We start from the raw sequence: 16,150 nt of genomic DNA, 5'->3' as shown, positions 1-16,150 counted from the left end.
CATTCTTTCAAGATGTTGGTTCCCCTTGGGGTGCCTGGGTGGCTCAGTCGGTTAAGCAGCCGACTTCGGCCCAGGTCACGATCTCGCGGTCCATGAGTTCGAGCCCCGCATCGGGCTCTGTGCTGACAGCTCAGAGCCTGGAGCCTGTTTCAGATTCTGTGTCTCCCTCTCTCTGACCCTCCCCCATTCATGCTTTGTCTCTCTCTGTCTCAAAAATAAATAAACGTTAAAAAAAAAATTTAAAAACAAAACAAAACAAAAAGATGTTGGTTCCCCTTGGCCACAAAAGTTTCAGACAAAGGGGGTTGTTGGAGCCCATTCATTTTTTTATCAGGCACAGTATTACATAAGTCACGCACATTCTGTAGGAGATAAGGAAAGCGTGACAGTCCGCTGCTGGGACAAATTCATATCTACATGAAATTGGAACCTTTCCAGACACTATATATGAAAGTTCACTCAAAACATATCATAGATGTAAATGTAAGACTTAAAACTGTAAGTCTTAGGGTGCCTGGCTGGCTCAGTCAGAAGAGCATATGCCTCTTTGTTGAGCATGAAACCTGCTTGGGTTTATTTCTCTCCCTCTCTGCCCCTCCACTGCTCTAAGATAAAAAAAATCAACTTAAAAAAAAATAAAAGAAGAGAAGAGGCACCTGGGTGGCTCACTCAGGTAAGTGTCAGACTCTTGATTTCGGCTTAGGTCATAAAATGATCATGAGACCATCACGACAGTTAAAATATGCCCCACAGAATTGGAGAAGGTAATTGCAAATAAAAAAAATCAAGAAGGGGCTTGTGTCCATAACACATAAAGAACTGACTCAACAGCAGAAATAACACAATTTAAAAATGACGGGGGGGGGGGGGCGCCTGGATAGCTCAGTCGGTTAAGCATCCAACCCTTGGTTTTGGCTCAGGGTCACAATCTCGCAGTTTCAGGAGTATGAGCCACACGTCAGGCAGCATGAAGCCTGCTTGGGATTCTCTCCCCCACCCCAACCCCACCCCGCCCGCTCTCTCTGCTTCCCCCCCAACCACACTTTCTTTGTCTCTCTCAAAATAAATAAACTTTAAAATAAAACAAAAAATAAATAAACATGGGGAAAGGATCTGCATAGATATTTCTCCAAAGATACACAAATGGCCAATAAGCACAGGAGAAGATGCTTAAGATCATTAACCTGCAGGGAAATACCAACCAAAACCATGGTGAGATACGAATTCATACACTTGACATTGGTGGATTTTACACAGTTGAAATAATAATACGTGTCGGTGGTGATGTGAAGAAATTGGATCGTTCATACATTGCTGGTGAGAATGTAAAATAGTGCAGCTGCTTTGGAAACTGGTCTGACAATTCCTCCAAAAGTTAAAAAAAGTTTCCATATAAGTCAGCAAGTCCACTCCAAGGTATATTCTCCCCACCAAAAAAACGAAAACATATGTCCCCACAAAAACTTGTACGTAAGTATTCATCACTACCGCACTCATAATGGTCCTAAAGTGTAAACAACCCAATGTCCACCACCTGATGAATGTATAAAGCAAATGTGTATCTCTACTATGGAATATTAGTTAGCCATCAAAAGGAATGGAGTATTCATACATACTGTAACACGGATGAATCTCCTAACATTATGCCAAGTAAAAGAAGCTATTCACAAAGAAGCTCATACTGTAGGTCCCAATGATATGAAATCTCTGGAACAAGCAAATCTACACAGACAGAAAGTTGATCTGTAGTTGCCTAGGACTGGTGGTTAGGGAAGTAATCATCAACAGGTAAAGGCTTTCTTTGTGAGGTGATGAAAATGTTAAGTTAGATTTTGCTGATGGTTATACAGTTCTGTGAATACATTAGAACTAATGAAATATAAATTTTAAGTGGGTAAAGGGTATATTTATTTGAATTATATCTCCATAAAGCTGTTGTGTGTGTGTATATGTGTGTGTGTGTGTGTGTGTGTGCGCGCGCACATGTATTTTAAAGAAAGAAGTTGGGAAAGGGGAGAAGAAATGACTATGATGTTAAATAATAAAAAACAAAACAAAAAAACCTATGGGCTCCTGAGGCTGTATCACCAAAAGACTATGATTTCAGTTAACTGTGCAAGGACCCAGAGCTGGCTCTCCCTCTCCTTCCTCTGTTCTTTTTTTTCTTGTCTTTTTTTTTTAATTTGTTTTGACAGAGAGAGAGTAGAGAAGGGGCAGAGAGAGGGAGAAAGAGAATGGCAAGCAGGCTCCCCACCGGCAGCATGGAGCCCAACACGGGGCTAGAACTCATGAACCATGAGATCATGGCCCAAGCCAAAATCAAGAATCTGACCTTGACGGACTGAGCCACCCAGGCATCCTTATCCCAATCTGTTCAGACTGGCCCTGTGACCTTGGGAAAGGCACATCTCCTCTGTGTCTCACTGTGAAATGAAGGATTATGTCTCACTTCTCCACGTCTATTTCCTGATTCTTAAAAATGCATTACAGATTCGTGATCATAATATAACATGACGAGGAAGAGGAAAAAAGATAAAGAGTAACAGTAATAAAATTCACTGAAATCTTCCTTCATGCCACTGTCTTACAGTATTAGCCTATTCAATTCTCCCACTAACCCCTTGAGATACATAACACTATGCCCACTCCACAGATGAAGTGTGTTAGGAAAGGGATAAAACATTTTCCCTTGCAAGGATATTATGAAGGGAAATTCCAGAATGTCAACTGTGGAATGGACACAGAAAGAACCCGGTCCAGCTTAGAGCAGGATGGAAAACAACCTGAGAGAGGACTGTGTTTAAAAAAGGAATTGATGGGGGCTCCTGGGTGGCTCAGTAGGTTGAGCATCTGACTTCAGCTCAGGTCATGATCTCGTAGTTTGTGAGTTCAAGCCCCACGTCAGGCTCTGTGCTGACAGCTCGGTGCCTGGAACCTGCTTTGGATTCTGTGTCTCCCTCTCTCTCTCTCTCTCTGCCCCCCTGCTTGTGCTTTCTCTCAAAAATAAATACATAAACTTTAATTTAAAAAAAAAGGAACAGATGGATTCTTTGATTGGTTTGGGTCTGGTGGGAGTATTTTTCAGTTCTGCTGAAAGTTTGGGGACACTTTGGAGTTGGGCACACAAAAAATTAAGCAGTGGAAAAAGGAAAGCCTAATATCATTAATGTCATAAAAAGCAATACAATTATAGTATACTATGTGGCTCAGCTGTGAATGTTTATCCAAAAATGCTGATATGCAGATCTTAAGAGGGCAGAGGAATGAAAATGAGTTTTAGGTGGAATAAGAATATTAAAGCCTCACCTTCCTTACTAGGGAAAATAATAGGTAATGATAGTTAATGTCCACATTTCAAACTGCAAGAAATAGAAACACAAACATGATTTCTAACTCTGGGGAGAAGTGTGAGAAGAAACAGCTTATAGGGTTAAATAGAGTCCCCCTCTAAGGGATCCTATCAAAAGGTGGGAAGGGTGATGCTGGGAACTCATATGTTTTTTTTATAAATCAAAGTACTTTTTGAGCTTCTTAAAATGATCTACATGTATTACTTTGACTCTTTAATAAAAATAAAGTTAAACCCAAACAAAATATCTTATCCAAGATTGAGCTAGGAATCAAACATTGGTCAAAGTCCAAACTCCAAGCCATGATCGACACACTTTGTGATCTCACCTATGGGACATTTGCCCCTACGGAATCTATATAAAATGCTCTTGGAGAGGTCTTTGAAAACACCTTTATATATATATTAAGTCATCTTTGACACAGTCACTGATATGAATTAATTTATTCCACAAAAGAAATGGAACCCTTCACAGTTCAACAGCTCCTACCAACACTTAACTGAGATGAGTAACACTAGAAATTAAATCAGAGACACCAACACTGGCAGCGTCCCTCGAAGTATGAGCAGCTCTCAACAGCCTGCAGATATTTTAATGTGTTTTTCTCAACGTCTACCTATGGGGACAGGCTCCCCAGAGACCAACCCAGCTTGCATCTAGCTGCAGAGAGCATGCCTCATCCTTGGAGAAAGTGCCTTAGCTCCCAGGCATGGAATCAGTAAGGTCGAGAAATACTTTCCCACCAAAAGAGTCACCTGGATTTCTCAGTTAACTAATGTTCAGAAGCTTTATTGTCATCAAAAACAACCTGATAACTTCTACGAATATCACAGCCCCTAACAAAGTAAGTCCATGGAACATCACAAAACTGCTCTGGCTCTGGATGAAATCTTTACCTAACAGAACCTTCAGGCTTCATGTCAATAGTGTGGATGCAAGAATGTAGGTCCATTCTTCAGTTGCTCAAATAAAGAAAACAATAAATTATCATTCTTTCTGGTTCTTAAATAAGGGTTTATTATACCCCAAGATTAAAAGGAAGGAATAAAAGTAAAGGACAAATCAGACCAGAGACAAAATGGATAGGTTTCCTCCCATGATTGTACATTACTTTTGTGACATTTTAAATATTGCACTTTGCTTCAAGGCTGTCATCCTGTTTCCAAATAGCTCAGAGCCATGCCCCTCATCACAGCCCGAAGACTGCCTGCATTGATTTAATGACCATCTCTGACCAGAACCTGCCTCCAAAGTATCTATATAACAGGTGGGCAGTGGAGGGAGAAGCAAGGGGTAGGAACTGTTTTTCCTACTGGTTAGGTCCCTCCTCCAACGTTCATCATTCACCCTATCTGGGTAGCTTTCACCTGCCCCCCACTGGAGGTTGGCATGATCAAGGTCTATACAGATCTCGCTTTAGAATGACTTCCAGGCCATCAAACCACCTTAATAAAACTAAAAAACAAAAAACAAAAAAAACAACAAAAAAACAAAAAACAAAACAAAACAAAAAAACCACCTCCTCAGTAAACAAAAGTATCCCCACCAGGCAGACCCACAGCCTAACTGGGGGTGAGTCAGCTCACCAATGCACTGGAGATTTGGCTGAAACCTTGCTGAAAATTTCTCAACTTGCTGATGTTAAGCCAGAAATCAAGAAGGAAGCAGAGAAAGAATAGAAGCAATTTAAGTTCACTGGGAGTCCCAGACTCGACAGCTACACTCCCAAAAAGCAATCATTCTGCATTTGCTTTAAGGACTAGGGACTAGCAGAACCACCTCCAAATGCAGCGGACAGAATTTTGAGAGAGGAATCAAGATGCTGTGCAAACAGAAGTCACAACCACCTCTGTGAGGGAAGAAGCAGGTCTCCTTAGTGAGTAAAACCCAGCTTGTGATCATGTTGTCGGAGTGTGAATAAATATTACAAGACACTAAGGGACATCGTACTCAAAGCTTCACATGTTCTAATAACCGTGGGCAACTAGACTGCCTATTGTCCCCATCCCAGTTCCTCTCCATGCCAGCTGTGTGTCTACAGGCAAAGTGCTTAACCTCTCTGTGCTCAGAGTCATCTGTGAATTGGAAATAATCATTGGGAATGTACGCTGGTGCAGCCACTCTGAAAAACAGTATGGAGATTCCTCAAAAAACTAAAAACAGAACTACCCTATGACCCAGCAATTGAACTACTAGGCGTTTATCCACAGGATACAGGTGTGCTGTTTCGAAGGGACACATGCACCCCCATGTTTATAGCAGCACTTTCAACAATAGCCAAAGTATGGAAAGAGCCCAGATGTCCATCGATGGATGAATGGATAAAGAAGATGTGGTGTATATATATACAGTGGAGTATTACTTGGCAATCAAAAAGAATGAAATCTTGCCATTTGCAACTACGTGGATGGAACTGGAGGGTGTTACGCTAAGTGAAATTAGTCAGTCAGAGAAAGACAAAACTCATATGACTTCACTCATATGAGGACGTTAACAGACAAAACAGATGAACATAAGGGAAGGGAAACAAAAATAATATAAAAACAGGGAGGGTGACAAAGCAGAAGGGACTCATAAATATGGAGAACAAACAGAGGGTTACTGGAGGGGGTGTGGGTGGGGGGATGGGCTAAATGGGTAAGGGGCACTAAGGAATCTACTCCTGAAATCATTGTTGCACTATATGCTAACTAATTTGGATGTCAAGTTAAAAAAATAAAACTAAAAAAAGGAAATAATCATGACTCCTACAACTCAAAGGGGAGTTAAAATCTTGGAAGAAGATAATTTACATAAAATGCCTAGCACCGGCACATACAAAAGTCAACATCATTTTATGGTTGTTATTATTACTATTATTCCCATTTTACAGATGATGAAACCAGCCTTTGAAGACATCACAAATCTGTGTGAAGTTACATAGCTAACAAGTAACAGAACTGGGTCTGATGGACTCCAGACCTCTTATTACCGTCTCTCCTCTCCCTTCAACTTTCCCCCTGATCATTCCTAAGGATCTCTCCAATGTGAGATCAGCCACTGGCCTGTCTGGGCAATAAAAAAATCTTGTAAAAAAAAAAAAAATTAAAATTCCCTTAAAAACCCAGATTGTAGTAATTATTGTAGTAGAAATGGTTGTTTTTATTGCTACTGTTATCACCCTAGTAGTAAGTAGTCAGTGCCCTATGGTGTGCCATTGTGGGCTAAGGTGTATACATTCAACTTCACCCCTCCCCTCTTAGGAGAGCCTCCCCTTGGCACAATTCAGTGAAAACATCAGAGACTGGGAAGTGGTAACACAGAAAGAGAGCTATGTGTTGGCAAGGCAATCATGAAAAAGAAATATTGTTGAATGGTCCCAAAACAAGGGTCTTTAAAACAGATGGGGTGGAAGGACCAGCACATCAAATGCCCGTGTCATAAAAGCAAGTATCACACACCCCACTTTTGAGAAGCTGATGAATGGTTGACAACCACAGATCACAGAGAGACGGTCCTTTGCTAACCCATCACAGCCATAAAGGTAGGGAAGAAACGGCCGTGATTTTTCTCTAATGGAGTGCAAAGCCACTGCACTGAGGGTAAAATTCAAAGGAAGAGTTGGAACCTCCCAAACTTAAAAGAAAAAAAAAAAAAGTTTAAGACAGTACTCGTGTCCAGGGACACATCTTAACAAAGCCACATCACTTTCATCTTCTACATTTTTATATAAGAGGTAAAATGACTCTGGGTCTGATTTTAGCTCTTCTTCTGTATCCTAATCCCTAAAAGAGCTGAGACTGAGTCTTGTTCACGGCTATACACTCGGTATGTACAACAATGCCTGGCACATAATAGGTAGATAATAAATATTTGCTGAATGCATAAATCATTTATCTAAATCTCTTAACGGGCAAACATTAAGGACTCAGTAAATAAATGGTGCCTGATTATCATTATTCCTATTTTTCCTCTACATAAAGATCAATCTATTTCTTTGGATTCCCACAATTTGCAAACCTTAAATGCAAAGTTCACAGTCAGTTAAGTACTTCATGAATAAACAAAAAAAGTACCTGCCACTATATCACAAACAGATGCCTGCCATCATAAATGAGGACTTAAATCACACTAAAATCAGACACGCACACAAACCCTGCAATTTACTGTTGTATATATTGAACATTTCCTTCCTAGAGCAGACAAAGGAAGCCACATAGTAGAAAAGGTAAATAACCAGTGACCTTTTTTTTTTTTTTTAACAACCTAAAAGCTCATCACTGTTATTCCTCTTTTCCACCTGAAGAGCAAACTCCTTGAGGGCCAAAACTGGAGAAGAGATAAACCCAAGACTGCTACTTCTAGTTGGCCAGAAAAACAGATGAATGCTAAGGGGGAGATTTTAATGTTAAAGTGTATTACTTCTTTTGAGGGGATGGCTAAAATATTTTAACAAAAAGGAAATGTTTCTCCCATACCAATTTTTCTGTTATTTACTCACCCCTGCTCCTATCTTCACTAAAAGAAATTCATAGGATTTTATAACTCTAAGCAATATCAGAATCACCGAATGACCAAACTTCTCATTTTACCAGTGGAGAAAAAGCAGAGGTGTGGCTATTTCATGAGAAAACAAAATTACACCCAGGACATCGACTGTTCTCAGAACATAATATAATTAACACAGCCTGACTTTAGATCTGCAAAGGCCACTAATACCCTTTGCAAATCCAATTTGCATTTTTGCCTCAATTTCTGCCTTACCCTTTTTTCATATCCCAGCTTTCACTTTCCCCGTAACTTGACATCTCTCTTAGGAATTCATGTACAAGAAGGTCTTTCAACAGGTGCAGATCAAGAGGCCCAGGGTTCTCAAATCCACATGTAGGAAGTGGTAAAGACCAAAGCTTTTACAAATGTGGTTGCTTGCCATCAGTATTCCCCCAAATCAAGTGGGCCCAACCCAACCTGACAAAGTCCCGGCCTCTGTGACTGGAGTGATCCAACCAGAGCTCAAATGATCCACCACGTACTCTGTGACAGGAGCACACCGTTCACTGATTTCTTCTTTTAAAGTAGGCTTCACACCCAACGTGGGACTTGAACTCATGGCCCTGAGATCAAGAATCGCATCCTCTACCAACTGAGACAGCCAGGAGAGGAGCCCCTTCCCTATTAAACTAAAGCCAGAAAGACCCTACACCGTGCCCCCAGTCAACAGGCTACAGAGAAGACAATGACATCTCCTGTGGTTCCCAGAGAGAAAGGTAAGGACACAAAAGCACACTGCTCATGTGAGCGAGTGATCAAGGTCAAAGTGACATCTACAGAATTTGAGAATTTGAGAATTTTAGGGAGGAAAGAGTCACTCAAGGTCACGTGCAACACTTTTCTGTGACATATCAACTAAAGTCCAGAGCAGTGAGCAAGGTCCCACAGATGCGCAGGAGCAAACTCAGATCACCCAGTTTGCAATCCTGTAATGTTCCTACCACCCTGACTGGAGAGATGGCATATGAGTGTTCCAAGGCTACCTGAACACAACTGTAATTTGCCTTGTCTTGGCACATTCCCTGCCACACTAAACCAGTTTGTCTTTCAAGGCCAAATTAAATGTCACCTCCTCAGTGAGGTCTACCTCATCTTCCTCCTGCCCAGATGAGATCAATCACTCCTTATTCTATGTCAAGGACTCAGCCATTTCCTTGACCTGAAAATACCCTCAGGTCACTCAATCCTGTAATAAATTTTATCATTCACCACTTTTCTCTTCCTCTGAACTGGAAGCTCCCTGAGGGCTAGGTTCATCTTCCTACTCTCTCATTCTCTCCCTTTCACTCAAAGCCTCCCACACCAAGCACACTGGCGTGTGGTCATTAAAATATTAATTTACCCAACAAAGATTTAGTAAGCTCCTACTTCAGGAACTTGCCCCCAGGCACTCTTCACTCTTAAAAGGGAAAAGTCATATTAAAGAATTAATTATTCAAATGCCAATGGGTGGTATAGAATCATCAGGTGAAAAACGTATGGTATTTATGTAGGTAGGAAGCAAGAAGTAAGGGAAACCCCCCTCCTAAGAGGTTCTCCATGTGGACATGAACTTTTTGGGAACATTTCAAATGTTGTGTACCTGCACTAGAATGTATTCAATCCAAAGATTTTGATGACCGAGACTCCACCAACAAGAAAAGTACGTCTGAGGCAGCCCAGTCAACAGCAAAGATTAAAAGTCAACCTTTGACCTTTTGGTGACCAAAACAGGGAGGGAGACACTGGAGTGAGATTTTGGAGGAAATTTCTAAAGAACATGATCGAAGTCAAATGACCAAGGATCAGAGTAGTGACTACGCATTCCCCAAGGAAGAGTCTGACACTGAGATCGCAACTATGGCTATGACTCAGGCAGGAAGGTTCAGGCAGATGTGAGCCAGGAAAGGTACAGCAGCAGCAAAGAACAGCAGGTTCCTCTCAAACCTTAAGTCAAGATTACAAATACCAAGCACACCCAAGTATCTAGTAGTTGTGGAAGAAACCAATTTTTCGTTTCCTTCAACCTTCTTTTTTTCACCACTACCCTCCACATACAACAGTCTGATACTGCCTGGCAGATGTGTCCATTCCTCCCAAATACCATTCCCAACAGTCCCCCAGGAAGCAACACACATAAATTTGAAATCGCTTTCTTGTCTTTAAGGACAAGATGATCTCAGCGTGGAAACTGCACAGAAGGATTTGGGGAGGTTGGGTTTTAATTCCAGTTTTGTTGTTAATTTACCAGGTGGCCTTTGGCAAGCCGATAAACAACCTTCTGTCTTCACTTCTCTATCTATAAAACGATTATCCAGAATGTTCCTGTTTTTTTTAAAGACACTGGAATATTATGAGATCTGCCAGGATGTACCACTGATGCTGCTTGAAAATAATTCAGTAATAATAGTCAATTTAAAAAATTATTTAAAAGTACTTAAAAGTTGTTTGTGCTGTTAATGGAGAAGAAATTATTCCACGAGATCATGTCTTTTTTTTTTCCTAAGTAGTTGGAAAACTCTGCGAAAGCATTTACATTAATTGGAAAAATAACACATGCATGCAACAAGCCAACCAAAAACTGAAAACTCAAAAAAAGACACACTACTAGCCCAACGATCACGACCTCATGCTTCAGAACTTCAGAGTCCAGGAGTAACAAGAGAAGCGGAGAGCTCTGTCTTGGAAATGGCAGGTCGCACTGGGGATCTGTTCTCTACTACCTTACCCGCTAACCAGTTTGACTTTGGGCCTTAACCTTTGAAGACACATCTTCCCCATGGAGAAAATGGAGCCTAACAGTGCCACAGCTGACAGTGGTTGCAGACAATTTCATGATACGGTAACAAAATTTACCACAGTACATGGTACATCCCAGATGGTCAACAAGTGGTAACTGACATAACCTTAGAGATGAAAGCAAGCTGGCTACCTTGAGAACCTATGACTACCGATTGAACACCGACCATATGCATAGATCTCATTACGCCATCCAGGAACAGGAGTCAAGACGAAGACTAAGATTCAAAACCCTCACTGAATTCTTTCAATAGCCACATGAGTACCAGTTATTATTTCTAATTTCATAGATGAAAAAATTACTGAGAGGGTCAGTTACCTGAAGGAACATCTGGTCAACTCAGGTAGTCAAGGTCCAGAGCCTGTGCTCTTAACCACTATGGTATGATGCCCCTCTGTAGAAAAAGGGAGTCGCTCTGTATTCTTGAGCGTGGGAATACTATAATCAAAGCAACTCCTTGGGGAAACTATTCGGATCCTATTAACAAAACTACTTGAAAGGGGAGACTAAAATCAGACAAACCAGGTAAACCCAATAGAGAAATCCAGAGGAAAGGGAAGGTAACAGCAAAGAAAATAAACATGAGTAGTATCAACTTTTCCTTAGACTCAACAGATTCAGACACATAATATAAAACATCTGGGGAAATCCAAGACCAGCTATTTTCTGGGAAAGCTGGGTCCTCTGACCAACCTGTAATCTAGAGTGTTCTATTATCAGGCTTCCTCCAAGAACTAAGGAGAAGTGGGGAAAGGAGACAAGGAATAAAGCTGTTCCTCTTGGTCAATGGCTGTGAAAGGCCATTTTACAGTATGAACATGAGGTTGTCTCTAATGTGTACTGAAAAATTCAGAAGCACCTAAATTCTAATCCAGGTGGTCTGGTTGTAACCCCAGGAAGTTAGGACCAGCATATAAGTAGCCCATTTCACATGTGTCGTAAACTCATTAAATGACTGTATTTAGCCTTAAGTCTATGTATGCAAGAGAACACTTTCTCAAACTTACGGCAGAGGACCTCACCTCCTGGTGTCTGAATTTATCTGAGTACTTTTTCTAGTAAGTGACCTAGGTGACAGAGGAAACTCAAAATTCTTGCCCTCACCTAAGTAGATAGTGGTCAAAAAGTCATGAGGACCTATGGAAACCAAGCAAAACAAAGTACCATAGGTTAGCAGCACCCAGCCAAGCACTGTCAAGAGAAGATCCTGTTTCACTCATGGATCATACAACTAACTCACCAACTCATCTTCTGTTTGAGAAAATCCTGACTGCCTACACTGGCTTGCCAACAAAAAATGAACACATTAAAATGCTACAACAGGCACTCTATGCTGATGGTTGAGGGTTTGTTTTTTTTTTTGATAAATCCATAGATGATCATTCTAATTTGTGTGTCATTCTCTGTGAGGTGAATTAATGTGAGTTTGATCCTAGTCCTTGGAGAAAATACCCTTGGGCACAAGCTTCTCTTGAACCACCACGAACATTTCAGATAGGCTTTTTGTTAGCAACAGAAACCAACTCCAGCTAACTTAAAACAGAAAAAGATGTTTATTATGTGCCCACAAATAAAAGAAAAAGCTGAAGAAACAGCCTTAGAAAGGATGGGAACCAAAATAACCCTAAAGATCAATGCACGACGGACACCTAGGTGGCTCGAATGAGCATCAGACTTCAGCTCAGGTCATGATTTTGTGGTTCATGAGCTCGAGTCCCTCAGTGGGCTGGTTGCTATCAGCACAGAGCCTGCTTCAGATCATCTGTCTCCCTCTCTCTGTCCCTCCCCTGTTCACACTCTCTCTCAAAAATAAATAAAAACAAAACAGAAACAAAAACAAAAAGATCAAGGTACCAGGAGCTAGTCGTTTTTTCTTACGTGTTGGTGAATAGTTTTGACAATACTCAGTTCAGAATTCAACTTCAAGAAGAGTGTGTCTGATTGGCTTAAATTTCATGTTCTTTTGCTAGACACAGAACCCTGGTTGACCATCCCATTAAGACTGAATGATACTGAGGCACCTTGCTGGCTCAGTCAGTGGAGCATCCAACTCCTGCTCAGAACATGATTTCACGGTTTATAAGTTCGAGCGTCACATAGGGCCCCCTGCTGTCAGCACAGAACCCGTTTGGGTCCTCTGTCTGCCTCTCTCTCTGTCTCTCCCCTACTAGTGCAGCCTGTCTCTCTCCCTCTCCCTCCCTCTCCCTCCCTCTCTCTCTCTCTCTCAAAAATAAATAAAACATTTTTTACAGGTGATGTTATAAAAAAGTCTAAAAATTTTTAAAAACATTGAAAGATATTAAACTGTGTACGTTCATTATATATTTTGGGTATTAACTCCTTCGTGGATGTAAGCTTTACAAATATCTTCTCCCCCTCAGTAGGGTTGCCTTTTTGATTTGTTGATGATTTCCTTCACCACACAAAAACTTTCCAGTTTGATGTAGTCCCATTTGTTTAGCTCATTGCAATATTATTTATAATAGCCAAGATATGGAAGCAGCCGAAGTCCAACAATAGATGAATGGATAAAGAAGATATGGAATATATATGCAATGGAGTATTACTCAGCCATAAAAAGGAATGACATCTTGCCATTTGTGACAATGTGGATGGACCCAGATGGTGTTATGTTTTGTGAAATATGTCAGAGAACGACAAATGCCATATGATTTCACTTACATGTGGAATCTAAAAATGAACAAACAAAACTCATAAATACAGAGAACAGAGGGGAGGGGTTTGGGTTGAGCAAAAATGGTAGACGATGGAGAGATACAGACTTACAGCTTTAAAATAAATAAGTTATTGGGGCACCTGGGTGGCTCAGTCGGTTGAGCATCCGACTTCGGCTCAGGTCATGATCTCGCAGTTTGTGAGTTCAGGCCCCACGTTGGGCTCTGTGCTGACAGCTCAGAGCCTGGAGCCTGCTTTGGATTCTGTGTCTCCTTCTCTCTCTGCCCCTCCCCCACCTGTGCTCTCTCTCTCTCTGCCTATCAAAAATAAATAAATGTAAAAAAGTTTTTTTGAAAAAATAAAATAAGTTATAGAGATATAATGTACAGCACAGGAAATATAGCCAAAAATATTGTAATAATTTTGTGTGGTGACAGATGGTAACTAGACTTTTATGGGGATCATTTTGAAATGTAGAAATATATTAAATCACTATGATATATACCTGAAACTAATAGAGTATTGCAAAACAATTATATGTCAATTTAAAAAGAAAGACTGAGGGGCGCCTGGGTGGCTCAGTCAGTTGAGCATCCGACTTCGGCTCAGGTCATGATCTCACGGTCCGTGAGTTCCAGCCCCGCATCGGGCTCTGCACTGACAGCTCAGAGCCTGGAGCCTGTTTCAGATTCTGTGTCTCCCTCTCTCTGACCCTCCCCCGTTCATGCTGTTTCTCCCTGTCTCAAAAATAAATAAAACGTTAAAAAAAATTTAAAAAAAAAAAAAAAAGACTGAGAGATTTTCCCCAATTGGGAAAAAAAAAAACTGGGGATGGAGTAAAGAAGGGAGGGAATAAAAGTGAGAGAAAAAACAAGAAAAGAAAAATGTGCACTGAGCCACTCCAGGCAGATAAGATACAAGTGCATCTCACAAGCAATCTGCTTGTCCACAACAGCAAACTACAGAACTGTTTCTCTTCCCAATTTGACATCCCAGTTGCTGGAAGCTGAGCTACCCAGCCTGAGTGGCAAAGCCTGGGCTGTGGACGGATTGGTGACCGTAAGGCGGCCACCCGACAGTGAAGCTTCTTGGCCTCCCGCTTTTAGGTAATTTGGCCTTAAAAGTACCTGGGGTATTGTCTGTTGGGGAATTGCCCTGAGCAGGCCCCCTAGGAAAGGAACGATTAGGGAAGGAAATAAGGTTCTGCAAGAAATTGTGCGGCCTTACGTTTAGCCCTTGCCATTCCCCAAGGAGACTCGTCTACTTGAAGGAAGGACAGCCTCATGCATTTGCCAGCAAAGTCGGCCAACGAAGGAGAGACATAGGGATCCGAAAGCCCCACTCCGGTAACTAAGGAGTGTATCTGTGGACACAGGTCACTCTGACCCCTAGGCCCACCTGGCCCCCCGGAGGCATTCCAGATGATGATTGAACCTAGTCGGTTAAAGTACAGAATGGTTCATTGGTTCCTAGGTGCATTGTCTCTCTGAGAATGTATAAGGCGTGGGTTTCTGAGGCCCTCTTGGCCCCCTTCCTGGCACCTCGGACCCAGGAGAACACTTTTGTTCTTCAAAACCACGAATGGTTCAGGGAAACAACTAAGAGGTCGTGTCCCTGTAACTGTTCCACTTGAGGTGTTGAGAGATAAATGACCTCTCGTGAAAACAACAAAGCAAATACTTTATAAATTATAGATAAACATAGATACATAATAAAAACAATAAAAGAAATTCATCAATAAGCAAAGGGCAGGAGGGAATGTTATGAGAAAACAATCATGTTATTCCTTATTGAGTGATGGTACAAAGGAACAATTTTAGAAGTGGGCAATGTTGGAAGAACACAGATGACGTATGTTACAAGGAAATCACTAGCAAATATAATGCCACGCTTGCTACAACAAATCGGCCAGTTCAACACACTGCTGTTGCCTGTGTCCATTTTTATTTTTGTTTTGTTTTATTTTCACTTTTTCGCCGACGCCGTTCCATCCTTCGGGGACCCCTGGACCTGCTGGAGCTGGCCTCCGGCACCCAGGCATCTAGTGGCTCGAGCTCCACTAAAAAGGTTGAAGTCCAGGTCTAGAAGTGGACCCTCATGAGAAGAGCATGGTTAAAACGCAGCTATTAAAAATGAGCTGATTAGACGGCTGGCTGGCTCATTCTGAAGAGCCAAGGACTCCTGATCTCAGGGTCGTGAGTTCGAGCCCCCCATGGGGTGTAGAGATTACTTAAACAAATAAAACTGTTTTTTTTTTTTTTAATGAGCCCAAAAGTCCACAAAAGCCGTTAAAAAAAAAACAAAAAAAGATTTCAAGTATTTCCTGACATCATCTCTATTGTACTTGGATTTTGTGTTGCCTAAACAAGTAGTAGATGGTGTTTCCAAAAACCTACTCCTACAGAAGATGCACTAGCAACCTCCCGCCTAAAAGAGGTAAAATCCAGGAATTGTGAAACAGGGCCTTCAAGAATGCAGAGTATCTCTTTCACCAGTGGGTTGGGTCATAGCAAGGAAGAACTTAACACCTGCCAGACAAGTAATTCTTGGCAACAATTATAACAAAGACTTAAATTCGGAATTCCACGGAAGCTGGCAATTTGCTCTAAGATTCTATTGCTGAAAGACCACCCCATTTAAGCAGAGTGTGCCAATTACTGAACTACTAGTATTCACACTTTCCAAGAGATCTTCTTCGAGAGTTGTTGCTTTGACCACTAGCACCGGAATATCCAGTTGTGAGACAAATGATACATTCCAGGACTCTTCTAACCCTCTCCCTGTCTCGCACCCTCAGACAGAAGCGGAAAGGACG

General features: G+C 41.4%; 1 protein-coding gene across 16 annotated transcripts in view; it reads right to left on the bottom strand.

Annotated features, from left to right (window-relative positions):
• Positions 1-16,150, bottom strand: part of MAGI1 (membrane associated guanylate kinase, WW and PDZ domain containing 1) — a 638,926-nt gene that overhangs the window by 484,437 nt on the left and 138,339 nt on the right. The window lies entirely within an intron of this gene.

This window comes from Neofelis nebulosa, chromosome 4, assembly GCF_028018385.1.
Source record: "Neofelis nebulosa isolate mNeoNeb1 chromosome 4, mNeoNeb1.pri, whole genome shotgun sequence".
Lineage (NCBI taxonomy): Eukaryota > Metazoa > Chordata > Mammalia > Carnivora > Felidae > Neofelis > Neofelis nebulosa.
Note: the sequence above shows the minus strand (reverse complement) of the source record. Positions and strands in the feature narration are given on the sequence as shown.